Below are 15,191 nucleotides of genomic sequence, written 5' to 3'. Positions count from 1 at the left end.
TAGCGTAGTCTCAAAGCATCCCTCCACAAAAATTCAGAGGCACAACAACCTGATGAAATTTTATGAACTTCGTGTGGAAGATGTTGACATATTTCTTCTCAAATGAAAATTAAACTGCTGCATCTTGCACAGGCAGTCATTAAAAAGTTCATATGCTTGATGATATTTTTTAAATTTAGGGACACCATAGGCAATACACCCTTTAGTTCTGGAAAGCTTTCTGAAATTATTTCTTTAATAATTTCCCCCCACCCTGCCCATTCACCTATTCAATAACTTGAGACAGTTCATTAATTAGATATTAGATCTTAAAGTTAAATATTAGACTTTCATTAATTTTCCTCTTTTAAATGGAGCATCTTCATCCTAGCATACCATTCCTCAGTTCTGAGTTCCATTAGTCTATCAGAAAGTAAACCTCCAGTCTTCTATCCAATTTGGAGAGGAGTGAGGTACCCAGCTACACCCATAGGAGTCCTATAAGGTTAATTGTATTTTATGTCTACTTTAAAATTATTATTGAAAATTACAAATCTACAGTAGAGAGGATAATATATTAATCACCAAGTATTTATTACAAGGCTTTAGCAATTCAAATTATGAACAATTTTATCTAAAATCCAACAAACTTCCTTTTTTCCATAATATAATTTAGAAGCAAAACCCAGGCATTATATTTTATGTTTAAATATTTTTTATATAACCTCTAGAAGATAAAAGTTATTTTTAATATAATAGAAATATTATTATCACAACTGTGCAATGAAGTGACAACTCAACATGCTTGGCTTGCTCAAACCCCACACATTCTCAAGAAAGATCTGTCTTCAGGAATGGTTCTTGACTGGATTCTGGAAGATGCATGCTAAGCCCTTGGAATATTCTTCTTAAGGCAATAATTTTTGTATGCTTCAGGCTTTGGGCCATGCAGTAAGAGTTTGATCAGATAATTTATATTAACACTATGATTTATATGAACATCTGTTTTTGGAGGTTGAGTAGCTTAGATCAGTTTTCATGTCAGAATAGCTTAGGTCATGCATACATGACTGATGCCCCACCAAAACCCTGGATACCAAGGCTTGGGAAGCCTTCTTTGAATCATAAGACTTTGCACATACTGTCACACATAATTACTGGGAGAATTAAGTGTGTTCTTAAGACTGCACTAGGATAAGACTTCTGGAAGTGTGTGCCTGGTTTCTTTTAACTTTTCCCCATAAGCCTTCTCCATTTGCCAATTTTACATTGCATCATTTCACTATGATGAATTACAATGGTAAATATAATAATCCTTCTGAGTCTTGTGAGATCTTTTTTGTAAATCATTGAGTCTGGCAGTGGTCTTGGAGACCCCAAACAAAACTAACAAAACTCACAAAGATGTCAATTTTTTTTTTATATAGTGAATGACCCATTTCCCAGATTTTATGTGTGACTGTGTGTGTGTGTCTGTGGGTGTGTGTGCATTGAGTGTGTGTTTAAATTATGATCCAAATAAGATCTAGGTGGATGTTCTTCTTAACAGTCTCACATTTCTCAATGAACATGTTTCATTTTTTTCCTATCAACTTACTTGATGAGAAAATTAATTGGTTTGTCTCCAACTATCATTTCTGATGCTTTAGATTTCAATTCTGATGCTTCAGATTTCAATTAAATCCACATGATGTCATTTAAAATACGTCCCTCTCTTCTGTACTGTTTCAATTATGTATTTTCTTTTCCATAATTTAGCTGGAAAACTTTCATAGAGAAAAAAAATTATCATCAACTATTTGCTAACCCGGAGGCATAGTTTACATTGGAAATAATGGGATGTTTAATATTCCCTTATTTATTAGTTTTCAAAATAATGAGTTGTTTCCCAAACATCCTTAGAGATTAATCAAAGAGAATACTTTTAAAATCATTGTTTGATGTTGTTTAGTATTCTTATGAAAGCAAAAAAATTACCACATTTTATGTGTTTAAACTTATTCTAGCTGTAATTCTTTTTTATTAAAATTGTACATATTTATGGGGTACATGTAATAATTTGAGGCAAGTATACAACATAAAATGATTAAATCAAGAGTAATTAGGATAGATATCAATATCTATCAATAATATTGCTTCAAATATTTGACACTCCTTTGTACTGGGAATATTCCAAATATTATTATTTTTGGCTACTTTTTTATCTGTTTTGAAATGTACAATAAATTATTGCTAACTACAGTCACTCAACTGCACTAGCAAAGACTAGAGCTTACTTTGTCTATCTAACTGTATTTTTGTATTCATTAACCAGCTTCATTTTATCCCCCCTTCCCTCAGTGCTTCACAGCCTCTGGTAACCATCATCTTACTCTCTACCTCCATGAGAGCAATGTCTGAGTTCTCACATCTGAGTGAGAATGTCTGATATTTGTTATTAATGTGCGTGGTTTATTTCACTAAACATAGTGTCCTCTAATTTCATCCATGTTGCTGCAAATGACAAAATTTCATTTTTTTATGGCTGAATAACATTCCGTTATATATATTACAAAATCTATCAAATGATAAACACTTAGTTTGATTTCATTTCTTGGCTACTGTGAATGGTGTTGCAATAAACAAGCACATGTATTCAATATATACTAATTTCTTTTTCTTTTCTTTTGGTTATATACCTAGTGGTGGAATTTTAGATTATATTTTAGTTCTATTTTTATTTATTTATTTTTAGTGTTTTTTCTAAAAACAGGGACTCACTCTGTCATCCAGGCTGGCGTGCAGTGTGTGATCATAACTCACTGCATCCTCGAAATCCTGGGCTCAAGTCATCCTCCTGCCTTAGCCTCCTGAGCAGCGGGGACTACAGTTGTGCATCACTACACCTGACTGGTAGTTCCATTTTTAGTTTTTTGAGGAAGCTCCAAACTGTTTTTCACAGTAACTATACTAATTTATTGTACATTGTCAGTAATAAAATACTAGTGTTTCTCTTTCTTTGCACCTTCACCAGCATTTGCTACTTTTGGACTTTTTTTATAACATCTATTTTAATTGGAGCAAGATGCTATCTCATTGCGGTTTTGATTGCATTGCACTGATGATATGTTAATGTGATGTGCTATGTTTATTAATTTGTATATGTTGAACCATCCCTGCATCCCTGGGATGAATCCTATGTGGTAATAATGAATGATTTTTTAATGTGTTGTTGAATTCGGTGTGCCAATATTTTGTGTATAATTTTTCATCTATGTTCATCGTAGTTACCACCCTGTAGATTTTGTCATTGTTGAGTTCCTGTCTGTTTGGGTAGTAGGATAACCCTTGCCTTGTGTAATTAATTAGGAAGTATTCTCTCCTCTTCAGTTTTTTGGACAAGTGTGAGAAGAAATGGTATTAGTTTTTATTTTATTTTATTTTACTTTAGTGTTTGATAGAATTAAGCAGTAAAGTCATCAGGTCCTGTGCTTTTCCTTGATGGGAAACTTTTTATTAGTGCTTCAATCTCATTACTCATTATTGATCTGTTAAGGTTTTCTATTTCTTCTTGGTACAATTTTGTTACGTCATATGAGTCCAGAAAAGTATCCATTTCTTCTAGGTTTTATGATTTGTAGGCATTTTTTTTTTATATTCCTGATAATCTTTTGTAATTCTGTGGCATCACTTTTAAATCTCCTTTTGGCCTCTGATTTTATTTATTTGGGTCTTTTCTCTTTTCCTGAGTCTGGTAAATTGTTTGCCAATTTTGTTTATTTAAAAAAATAACCTTTTTTGCTTTGTTGATCTTTTGCATTTTTTGTCTCAATTTCATTTAGTTTTGCTCTGATTTTTATTATTTCTTTCCTCTACTAATTCTAGTTTGGTTTGTTTTTGCTTTCTAGTTTTGTTAGGTACATCATTAGATTGTTTATTTGAAGTCTTTCTACTTTTTTATGCAGGTGCTTACAGTTACAAACTTCTTATTTAGAACTGCTTTTGCTGTATCCCACAGGTTTTGGTAAGAGTTTTTCCATTTTCATTTGCCTCAGAGAATTTTTTAATTTTGTTTTTAATTTTTTATTTGACTTATTCATTGTTCAGGAACATACTGTTTAATTTCCATGAATTTGTATGGTTTCCAATGTTCCTTCCGTTGTGATTTCAAACTTTATTCCATTGTGGTCAGAGAAGATACTTGATATGATTTCCATTTTTAAAAATTTGTTCAGACTTGTTTTGTAACCTAACACATGTTCTATTTTGGAGAATGTTTCATAAGCTGTTGTGAAAATTGTGTATTGGGCAGCTGTTGGATGGAATGTTATATAAGTATCTGTCAGGTTCATTTGGTCTAGAGAGAAGTTTAAATTCAATTTTAAATAAACATTCTGCTGAATAATCTGTTCATTGCTTCAAGTGGGGTGTTGAACTTTCCTACCATTATTATGTTACAGCCAATTTCTCCTTTTAGGTCTATTAATATTTATTTTATGTGTTTGTGTATTCTTGTGTTTGGATGCATATATATTTACAGTTGTGATATATTCTTTCTCTGTCAACCCCTTTATCATTGTATAATGGTCTCTGTGCCTTCTTTTTTTTGTTTTTTTTTTTTTGTTTGTTTGTTTTTTTAACTATTCTTGACTTAAAATTTATCTTGTCTAAGTATAGCTACTCTATTTTTCTTTGTCTTTGATTTTCCTGGCATATATTTTTCCACCTCTTACTTTCAGTGTATGAGTATCTTTATAAATGAAGTGAGTCTCTTGTAGACAGTATATACTTGAGTCTTTTTAAAATCCATTTAGCCACTCTATCATTTTTAATCGGAGAATTGGATTCATTTACATTCAAGGTTGTCATTGCTAGATAAAGGTTTACTGCTTATATTTTGTTATTTGTTTTCGGGTTGTTTTGTAAATAATTTCTTCCTTTTTACCTCTCTTATGGTTAAGTGATTTTGTCTATTAGCATGTTTGGATTCTATGCTATTTATTTTTAGGATATCTATTATGTTTTTGCTTTGTGGTTACCATGAGAATTACAAAAATATCTTATAAGGAGTTTTTAAACTGGTAATGACTTAACTTTAATCACAAATAAAAGCAATGAAAAGAAATTTTTCAGGTTAACACCACATTTTTTTCTTTTTGATGTTTCATTTTACACCTTTATATATATATCTCTCTCTCTTAACCAATTGTTGTAGGTACTATTCTTTTGAATAGTTTTATCTTTTATTCTTTATACTTAAATGCAAGTGATTTACTTACACCAGTTAAAGTATTAAACTATTCTGAATTTGTCTGTTTTATTTTTTCTCCAGTGAGTTTAATACTTTTAGATGTTTCTTTGTTACATGTTAGTGTCCATTTCTAGTTCTCTCAGATCAAAGAACTCCCTTTAATACTTTTTGTAATACAGGTCTGCTGTTGATAAATTCCCTCAGCTTTTGTTTATCTGAGAAAGGAAAGTCTTTATGTCTCTTTTTTGTTTGAGTATTAGCTTTGCTGTGTACAATATCCTTGATTGGCACTTTTTTTTTTTCTTTTTTTAGCACTTTGCATATAGCATCCACTTTCCTCTGACATGCAAGATTTCTACTGAGTAATATTTAAAGCCCTATTTAGGCTGTGATTAATTTGATATGTTTCTTTCCTCTAGATGTCTTGAGTATTCTTATTTTTTTTCAACTAATTTGATTATGATGTGTTTGGGAAATTCCTCTTTGGGTTGAATTTCATGGGTGTCCTTTGAGGCTACTGTGTTTGAATGCTGTCATCTTTCTCCAGATTTGGAAAATTTTCAGTCACTATTTATTTTAAAGTTGCTTTCAAGGCCTTTTTCTTTCTCACCTCCTTCAGGAAATCATAGTAGGTATCCACCTACTATGATTTATTGATGTGTCCTGTAATCCTCATATGCCCTCTTCACTCTTTTTTTAATTCTTTTCTTTTTTTCTCCTCTGATTGAGTAATTTTATATGTTCTGTCATTAAGCTTGCCTATTCTTTTGCTGTTCAATCAAGTCTGATGTTGAAAATTTCTAATGAGATTTTTTGGCCAGTTATTAAATGACTCATTTCTGGGACTTACTTTTTTAATTGTTTCTATTTCTTTCTCAGTTATCTTATTTTGTTTCTGTATTGCTTTCAAAATTTTATTTAGTTTTTTATACGTATTTTCTTGTGATTCTCTGAACTTCTTCTGAATTCTTTGTCAGACGTTTTAGAGATCTTGAATTCTGGATTAATTGCTGGAGCATTGTTGTTGTTGTTGTTGTTGTTTTCTTTTTTTTCTCTCCTCTTTTTTATTTTTTATTTTGGTTATGTTAAGTTTCTCTGAGTTTTTAAGATTCTTGCATCTTTACAATGATGCCTATGTATTTGAGGAGACAGATACCTCTTCTAGTTTTTGCAAGTGAGCTTTAGTGGTGTTAGATCTTTACTACTTACTATCAGAACTTAAATGCTATCTTGTTGCTTCCCTTTCTTGGGATTATTTATAGTAAGCACCAGAAGTAAAATAATGAATTGGAACTAGCTCATTGACCTGCCATTATTTATTATTATTAATTCAATTGTTTTTGTCACTCTGTTTGATGTTGGTTTTCTCCCCAAATACGTAAAAATCATTGCTCTCCACTCGTATCTCATCATGAAGAATTTAAGTGTCTTGCAAGCTCAGATTGTGGTGGGATGTACTTGGAGCGTGATAAGCTTCCTGCAATGGGAAGAGGAAGTAAGCCAGGCTTTTTCTGTTCTAACAGTGAATATTGGGAACTTAATGTCAATTGGTTCATAAACACTGTGGCTTATACACTTTAGCTTGCTGAAATACCATAATGTCATCCCTATGCCACATGTTATCAGCCTAGTATTCTCAACTCAGAACAAATTTCTATAAGGAACAAAACTCAGATTTTCTATGACAATTGGAGAATAGAATGGCTTAAACTGCCACTAGATCAGTGGGTGTACCAGAAGTCAAACTGCTCCACAGAGTTTCAATCAAGGTACATTCTTAGGTTTATTTCATTCTTCTACAGCAACCAGTTGTCCAACCCTCAGCATCTCTTATGTCATACATGGTGATTCAACTTGTTTCTTGTAACTATCCCTGTTAGTAGGCATGTATGTTTCAGGTTTCTTTGTTCTACTGAAGACATTGTTTTTTTAAAGTTCAAGATATTGTTTACAAATACTCTCTTATGATGTCATCTCTCTCATTTTCTTTGTCCTCCTTCATTTATTACCAACAGTTCCTTCAAGTTTATTTTATTGGGTTAAACCTAATGTATGCATTTTGTCTGTTGAAATGGATATATCAAATAAGAAAACAAAAGCGAAATTTACAAAAATGTCTTTATTATTTGTTTACAAGCTAATGTAATTTTTGACACATCAAGTTAAAATAGTTCTTGAATGTTTTGGTTATTGTTTAATTTACTTAACTGCTTACAGCACCAATTTTAGAAAGAGTTCTGTCTTACTATAGGAAAATATCATTGTAAATGCTTTGCTGAGCAAATCTGTAGTTGTAGTATTATCAGTATTTTCTCTTCTAACTTAATTTGAAGAAAAAGTATTTAATAATCACTTTCTTTAATTTCCTTAAGTAATATATGCAAAAGAGTCTAGAACTTGTCTTCACAGAGCTCTCTTTTTTTTTTTTTTTTGGAATTCCATCCTTGTTTCAATGGTTATTGCATTATTCTTTCAGTGTTTCTGTACTCATATCATGACAAAAAAATATGCTGGGCACTAAGTAGATATACAAAATATATAGTGACAAGCTCTTGATTTTCAAAAAACTTACCATGACATTGAATAGATACACATAAATTGTCCTAGTTTGTTTAAACTGCTATAACAAAATATCATAGACTTGGTAACTCATAAACAGGAATATACTTGTCATAGTTTTGGAGGCTGGAAAGTCCAAGATAAAGGCACCAGCAAGTTTTGTTTCCAGTGAAGGCCCCTTTCCTGGTTTGGTTTAAAGATGGTACCCTCTTGCTGTGTCCTCACATGAAAAGGTCAAGCTAGTTCTCTGGAGTCTCTTTTGTAAGAGCATTAATCCCATTCATAATCGTCCTACACACATGACCTAATCACCTCCCAAAGTCGCCATCTTTTATTACCATCACATTAGGTTTCAATATGTAAATTTTGGGGGGGATACAAACTTTCAGATCATAGCACTCATATACAAACATAGAAGACTCTATATATGTACTGAAAAATAACTATTAAAATGTTCTCGTACAGTATATAATTTGTTACATTAGTAGAAACAAAAATAAATGTAATTTTACAAGGTAAATTATTTGGGGCTAAAACTGCCCAAAAACGTCTTACCATAGGTAAGGACTTTTAGAGGGATCTGGAATCATTTGAATAACATTCCAAGACAACTTAAAAGGTGAAATATAGAAACGAAGTTGTAAGTATAGGAATCAAAAGACCTGTTTTAGGCTACATTAATTATTTAACTCAACACATAGTTGTTAAACTTTTTACACCATTCCTTTCACTCTTCTAGGTGAGAATATAGATCATCTTTATGGGAGGTAATCAACTTAACTAAATTAGAAGCTCTTTTGAGATTTATAGAGAATAGAAGTGGATAAGGCAAGGTTGAAGGCAATACTAGGATCTAAACCTACTGAAGGCTGTTTCTTCTTTCCTCCATTCCAGTATTTCTTTTTAATATATATATATAATAAATTGTTTGTGAAAGACTCACATCTGTGTCTTCACTACTATTAATATTAATGCACCTGTTTTACCCTTATAGTCTATCATCATAGTTTTCCCATAATTTACTTCTCTTCTTCACATATCTCATCTATTCTTATCAAGTAAATGTGATGTGTATCTTGTCATATAAAAAACACAGTTGCTCCAATGCTAAACATTACTATAGGCCATGTCTTCATAACTTTTTATTTTCCGTCTTGGTGGAGTTCCTCTCCAATGTGGAGGATAATTTAGCTTTTGGCTGTCCAATTGTGAATAGTCCAGATGGTCATTTCAATTTTGCTTTTAAAAGTATTTCTCTCAGGTAGAACTTCACTAGCTGCTGCAACTACAGATCAGACACCCTAAAAAATTTTTACTTTTGGCCTGGGAATATGACTTATACTAGCTGCAGTAATATTACTGAGTGGTGCTGTTAGCAGCATTGAAAGATTGTTTACTCAATTGAAAGTGATGAAGAAGGTCAAAGTTAAATACATTTTAATGCTTTCAGGCACACTATTACATACTGTTTTGCATTTTTTGAAATAAGGATCTTTTGTGTTAACAGGTAAACTGATTGAAGCTCTGCAGGAAGAGCTCTACAATCTGTAGATTAACAACATCTACTGTCTTCCACTTCAACACTTACTGATGATAAATTCCTGCTAGCCTCATCAACATCCCTTAGCAACAAAACACAAAGGCTCAAAGGAGATGAGAAGAGGCACTCTATATAAGATGATCTATAGATATATGGATATACACACAAAAAGAATGGCAGCATTGAGTTTTTTTGCCATTTTTATTTTTATTATTTCTTTCACTCCGTAAAGATATTGTAAAAGACATATTTCCATGGTAATACCACAGTATTTCCTTTGAAAGAAATCACTTGCTTTGACTTTTTGTTTAATTATTGGGGTATGTGAATTTGTTTAAATATTTCTTATTTTGTTTTTCTTGCACCTGGCTTGGACTAATAAAAAAAATTATGGATTTTGAGGAATAACTTCCCCTCCCTTCTGCTCTGCTTTCCTCCAAGATAATGCTTGTATTAGACAATTTTCACCACGTGTATCAGCCTATCTCTTCATCTGTGCCATTGTTAGCACTTCCTCTCACTTTCCTCTGAATCACATTTAACATCTGCCCTTTGATGATCAGATGTGGCTATTAGCCTCTCATGGGTGCCCACTTCACCAGCCTCCCTGGCACTGAGCTCACATTGCAACTGGCATTAATATTGATGATATTCGTGCTTCCAACCTCTGTCTCCCATCACAGCAGTCTGTCCTCATTTCCATCTCCTTTCCTTGTAGCAGTGATTGCCACCATGACTACTCATCAGCCCTCTTTGGTCATTAAGCTGCAAATGTGCAGCCATGGCACCTGCAGCTAAGTCTCTATTACCTGATGGCTTTATACAAGCCAGGATTCAATCACTTAGCTTGTGGAAGTCTTAGCCATTACAAGCAATTTCAGCTTTGGTGTGGAATTAACTGTAGTAGTAGGCAGAGCATTCCAAATGTTTGAATTAGAAGATGGGGCATATTGCATAATTATTACAACCATTGTCTCTGAAGACAGACATGTTTTAATTCCAGATCTGCTATGAAGCCTTGGAAACTCACATACCTCTATATATCTCAGTTTCTTATAAGAGGAATAAGAGCCCCTCCCTCACAGGTTCTGCTGTTCAAATTAAAACAGGCAAAGGCTACAGAATTAAATGTGGGTAACACAGTTGCTTGGTAATGGATTTTGGCCAAAATGATATTCATTCTTGGACTGAGGAGTATATATCTTTATAAATATGTGTACTATTGATCTGTATCTTCCACATTATATCCACTACACACTCATTTTATTCTCTGTAAGCTATTCAACATATTAAATTTATTAAGCATAGTTGGAAAGCCTAATTATTTTTGATAAAAAAATTCTATCCCTACTGACATTTCATATTTGTTTAAATTCTGGCCCTTGTCATTTATTGCGATAATTGATATAACAATTGTCACATTCCCATCTCCTGCATCCACTCTTGATATTGTTACCAGCATGAGCCACAAATCAGAACACATCAGTGTCCTCCCTTAAAACCATTTATTTGTTAGCTCCCTGTAGCTTTTAGGATTAATCTAGTCTCTCTAATATGGTACATGATGTGTTCCCTGAGGTGTTCCTCACCAATTTTCTCTCCTTCACATCCACATTCAATCCAGGCAAAAGTATCTGAAGTTGGCAGAATCTCCCGGGTTCTCTCTAAGCCCTGAACTTTTGTAGTCATGGGTCTCTGTAGCACCATAGGAATAACTGTTACTCAAGCCATGTAGATATTACCTACCCTGGGAAATTTTATCTGACCCATCCACACCCCATAGCTAATAACTCCCCAGAGCCCTCTCACCTTATCCATAACACTTCCTATGTTGGACGTATTGCCTGAATCCTGTAAAGACTGCCTTTGAGGTCTATGATGGTGAAATATTTCTCTTTATAGTTCCAGAAATCAGTGGAAGATGGCACTTAAAATTATCTCTTAATATTTTTAATTAATAAAACATAACTTGTACAGGTTATTTTATTTTATAATTTTTTTAAAAAAAGACCTCTATTGAGTGAATTTATAGTGCAGTATAGGCATTAAGCCTACAGAAAAATAAACTGATATGGAAAGAAATACACTCTCTTTTTACTGACTTTAATTTTAAACAGAGCGTATGATTTATCGATTTTAAAGTTTGAAAACTCCTTCAAGTTGCTGATTTTGCTGTTTTATTAAAGACTTTTTGGCTTGTACCTTATTAGCAAGTTTTGCAATTATGTCTCACTCATTAAACTAATATTGATGTCTGAAAAATTAAGATATTAGTATTGTAGTTCCCCAGAGAGAAACAATAGAAAGAGCATTACTCAAATAACAGTAGAGGGCATAAATTTCAATGTATTGTGCCTGAAGCAGGTGTTGAAATATATGCTTCTTGCAGCCAAGAAACTGTTTTTATCTATTGCTGGAATGTGTTTTATGCTAGTAGCAATTTATATCACATTGTTTTGCGAAAGTCATTAAGATAAAAATGGCAGCAAGAAATAATGTGTCATAACAATCCACAATAACTTTTTATGTGTCAATAAAGGTAAACTTCAATGCTCGCCAGTGTGAATGCATAAAAAATATCTTTAATGTGAAGTGTGTTTGGTTTTTCTCATGCATTATAATGCTCTTAATCTCAAATTAGACACTGACTTATTTTGACTGACTTGACTACCAACTTTCTGTCTTATTTGTCCTCTTATAATAGATAAAACTGATAAACACATGTATGACTCAAGATGCCAATATTTCAATTACTTTTAGTTTAATCATCACCTTGCTGGGCATGGTGGCTCATGCCTGTTATCCCAGCACTTTGGGAGGTCCAGGTGGGTGGACTGCTTGAGTCCAGGAGTTTGAGACCAGCCTGGGCAACATGATGAAACGCTGTCTCTCCAAAACACACACACACAAAAACTAGCTGGGTATAGCGGCGCATGCCTGTAGTCCCAGCTACCTTGGAGTCTGAGGTGGGAGAAATCACCTGAGCTTGGAGAGGTTGAGGCTTCAGGGAGCTGTGATCGTGCCACAGAACTTCATCCTGGGTAACAGTAAGATCCTGCAAAAATAAAAAAAAAATTATAAAAAAAGAGTTCAATCATTACCTATTTAGAAAGTGGCTAAGCTCTACTTGAAAGCTCTTTTTGAAAAGTTATATTGGAACAGAGAAAGAAGGAACAGTGAGTGTGGGTTAGCGCTTCCACTAACCAATTATAAAGCAACTCCCAGATATAATGTTTCTTTTTTGGAGCAACCACTATTTTATTTAGATGTTGCAAATTCCCTTCCTAATACAGCATGTGTCTAAGGGAGGTTTAAATTATAGTCATCTTTTAAAAAGTATTTAAAATGAGAAATGGAAGTTGTATATATTTGTGGCATACAACATGATGTTTTGAAATATATGTACATTGTGGAATGACTAAATTATGCTAATTAACATGTGTTACCTCACATACCATACTTTCTGTGAAGAGAAAAAATTCTGTTCTTTTAGCATTTTAAAAATATACAATGCATTATTACATACTATAGTCATTATGTCATACAATACATCCTTGAACTCATTCATCTAGTCTAAATGAAATGTTTTAACCTTTGACCAACATTTCTGCAGTCCTCCCCTCCACTTCCTGCCCCTAATAACCAACACTGTATTCTCTGCTTCCGTGAATTTGATTTTTTTTGGTTTCCACATATACGTGAAATCATAAGGTGTTTTTCTTTCTGTGCCTGTGCTATTTCATTTAACATAATGTTCACCAGGTTTATCCATGTTGTCACAAATGACAAGATTTCTTTTTTAAGTCTGAATAGTATTCAATTGTGTGTGTGTATACATACATAGGTTTATATACACATATGTATGTGTGTATATATCACATTTTTCTTATTCATCATCTGTTGATGGACACGTAAGTTGATTTTAATGATATTCTATAATTGTATTACTTGAGACATATTTATGCCAGGTAACAAGAGCTCTTTTGAGCTCATTAAAACAAAACAAAACAAAACAAAAATGATAGCACAGGGAATTCATTCTCCTCAGTTCCAAAGATCTATATTGCTCTCAGGGCCTCAAGAATAACCTCCTGTCTCTGCATTTTGGTATTTCCTATGTTATCCTCTCTTTAATATGAAAAGAATAAGAAAAATATATAGATTAAGCAACAGCCTCGATAATAGCTTATAGGTAGTGATCACTTACACTGTATCAATTAATATGACAAGTAACATAGGTACCCTTATTAATGTGCTTGGAAGCATTATGTGCTTGACTGTTGCCCTAATTTTATCTCTGAGTAAACTAAAGTTTAGCTTTGTAACATTTGTAAGGCAACAGTTAATTTAATTTACAATGCAGGAAATGCTTATCGACACTTTACAAATTTACATTTTCATGCTTTAGGATAGAAGAGAGATCAACGCTGACATCTCTGATTTCCAAATTAAATTTCTGGAGGAGGTACTTCAATGTGTTGGACTCTGGTCAAAAATCATCTCTGGACCCAGTAACCAGTGTCTTATTACCTGTCTCTGTATTATCTCTTCCTGGTATTCCAGAAATAACTTTTTAAAATTTTACATCCTAGCTGACTTGAAGAATCTGTAAGCTCTTTATTCTCTTTGTCTACTTATAATCAATTTGAAAGATATTTTATTTTATCTATTTATAATGTATTCATTCTCTCTTCAGCTTTTTTCAAAGCAGCTAATTTTTACATTGAATTTTTAGTTTTAATTTCTGTAATTTTTATTTCTAAAATTTTTCTTTTTAGAATCAATAGTTCTAAAAGTAGTTCTTTTCCTTATCTGGCCATTTTGTACAGCATTTTAATTTTTTGTCATTTTTTATTACATTTTTTAAAACATATTAAAGATTCTTATTTTTATATTCTGTACTTGATCCTTCCAACATATCAGCGTGGTAGAAATATAATTGTTCATTACTAATTACTCTCTATAGTGACTTGTTTTCTATGACGTAGTATTAGTTAGTTTCAAACTCAGGTTCTATGGAAATTTATCTTTAAGTATTCTACTCCTTTGACTCTTGCTATTAGGTGTATCCTACAGAAAGATTGTAAGCTTGGACTCTACCATGTTCCTTGGGGACACTGGCAATCCTAAAACAACTTTAAATTCATCTTGGATAGCTGAGCTGTACAAGCGATATGAAAACCCCTCAAAACCCTTATGAGAAGCGGCTTATAGTAGGAATTCTCAAGAAAGCCTCCTTCCTGACACAGAACAGAATTACGAACATTTTCTGGCTTTCCGGCAAGGGCGGGGCATGAGGATCTCACACCATTTAAAGATAAGGCTTTCTTTAAACAGGTATGTCTGTCCAAACTTCCTGCCTTAAAAGAGGCCTGAGCTTTGTCTCTCTTTCTGTGTACACAGTTCATGAAACCTAAAACACTGACCACCAGGAATTGACAGTGGCTCTCTGGACAACCCCTCACATTAGTTCCCACTGATCTCCCTGATCTCCCTGGTTCCTTGGTATCTAGTTAAGTTAGTCTCGGAGCTTTCGGTAACGCTCATCATTTTAGGTATTTTGTGCAGGGTACAGGAGTGCCGTTAAGTGTCTTCCACATCGCTCATGTTATAATAAACGTGGAAAATGTTTTTACCACTTTGTCCAGTCATTAACTTCAATTCACAGAACTGAACAACAATTAAAGTGCAAGGATGCTCACCACAGTCTTATTTATGAGACGAACATACGGGAAAAAAATAGAGGGGATATAGGTAAAAAATGGTGGCTCAGACAAGTAACAGAATGTCAATCTCCTTTTTTTTTTTTTCTTTCTTTTTTGAGACGGAATCTCCTTCTGTCGCCACGTTGGAGGGCAGTGGTGCTATCTTGGCTCACTGCAA

The sequence above is a fragment of the Chlorocebus sabaeus genome, chromosome 24 (genome assembly GCF_047675955.1).
Source record: "Chlorocebus sabaeus isolate Y175 chromosome 24, mChlSab1.0.hap1, whole genome shotgun sequence".
NCBI lineage: Eukaryota > Metazoa > Chordata > Mammalia > Primates > Cercopithecidae > Chlorocebus > Chlorocebus sabaeus.
This window is presented reverse-complemented; position numbering follows the sequence as displayed.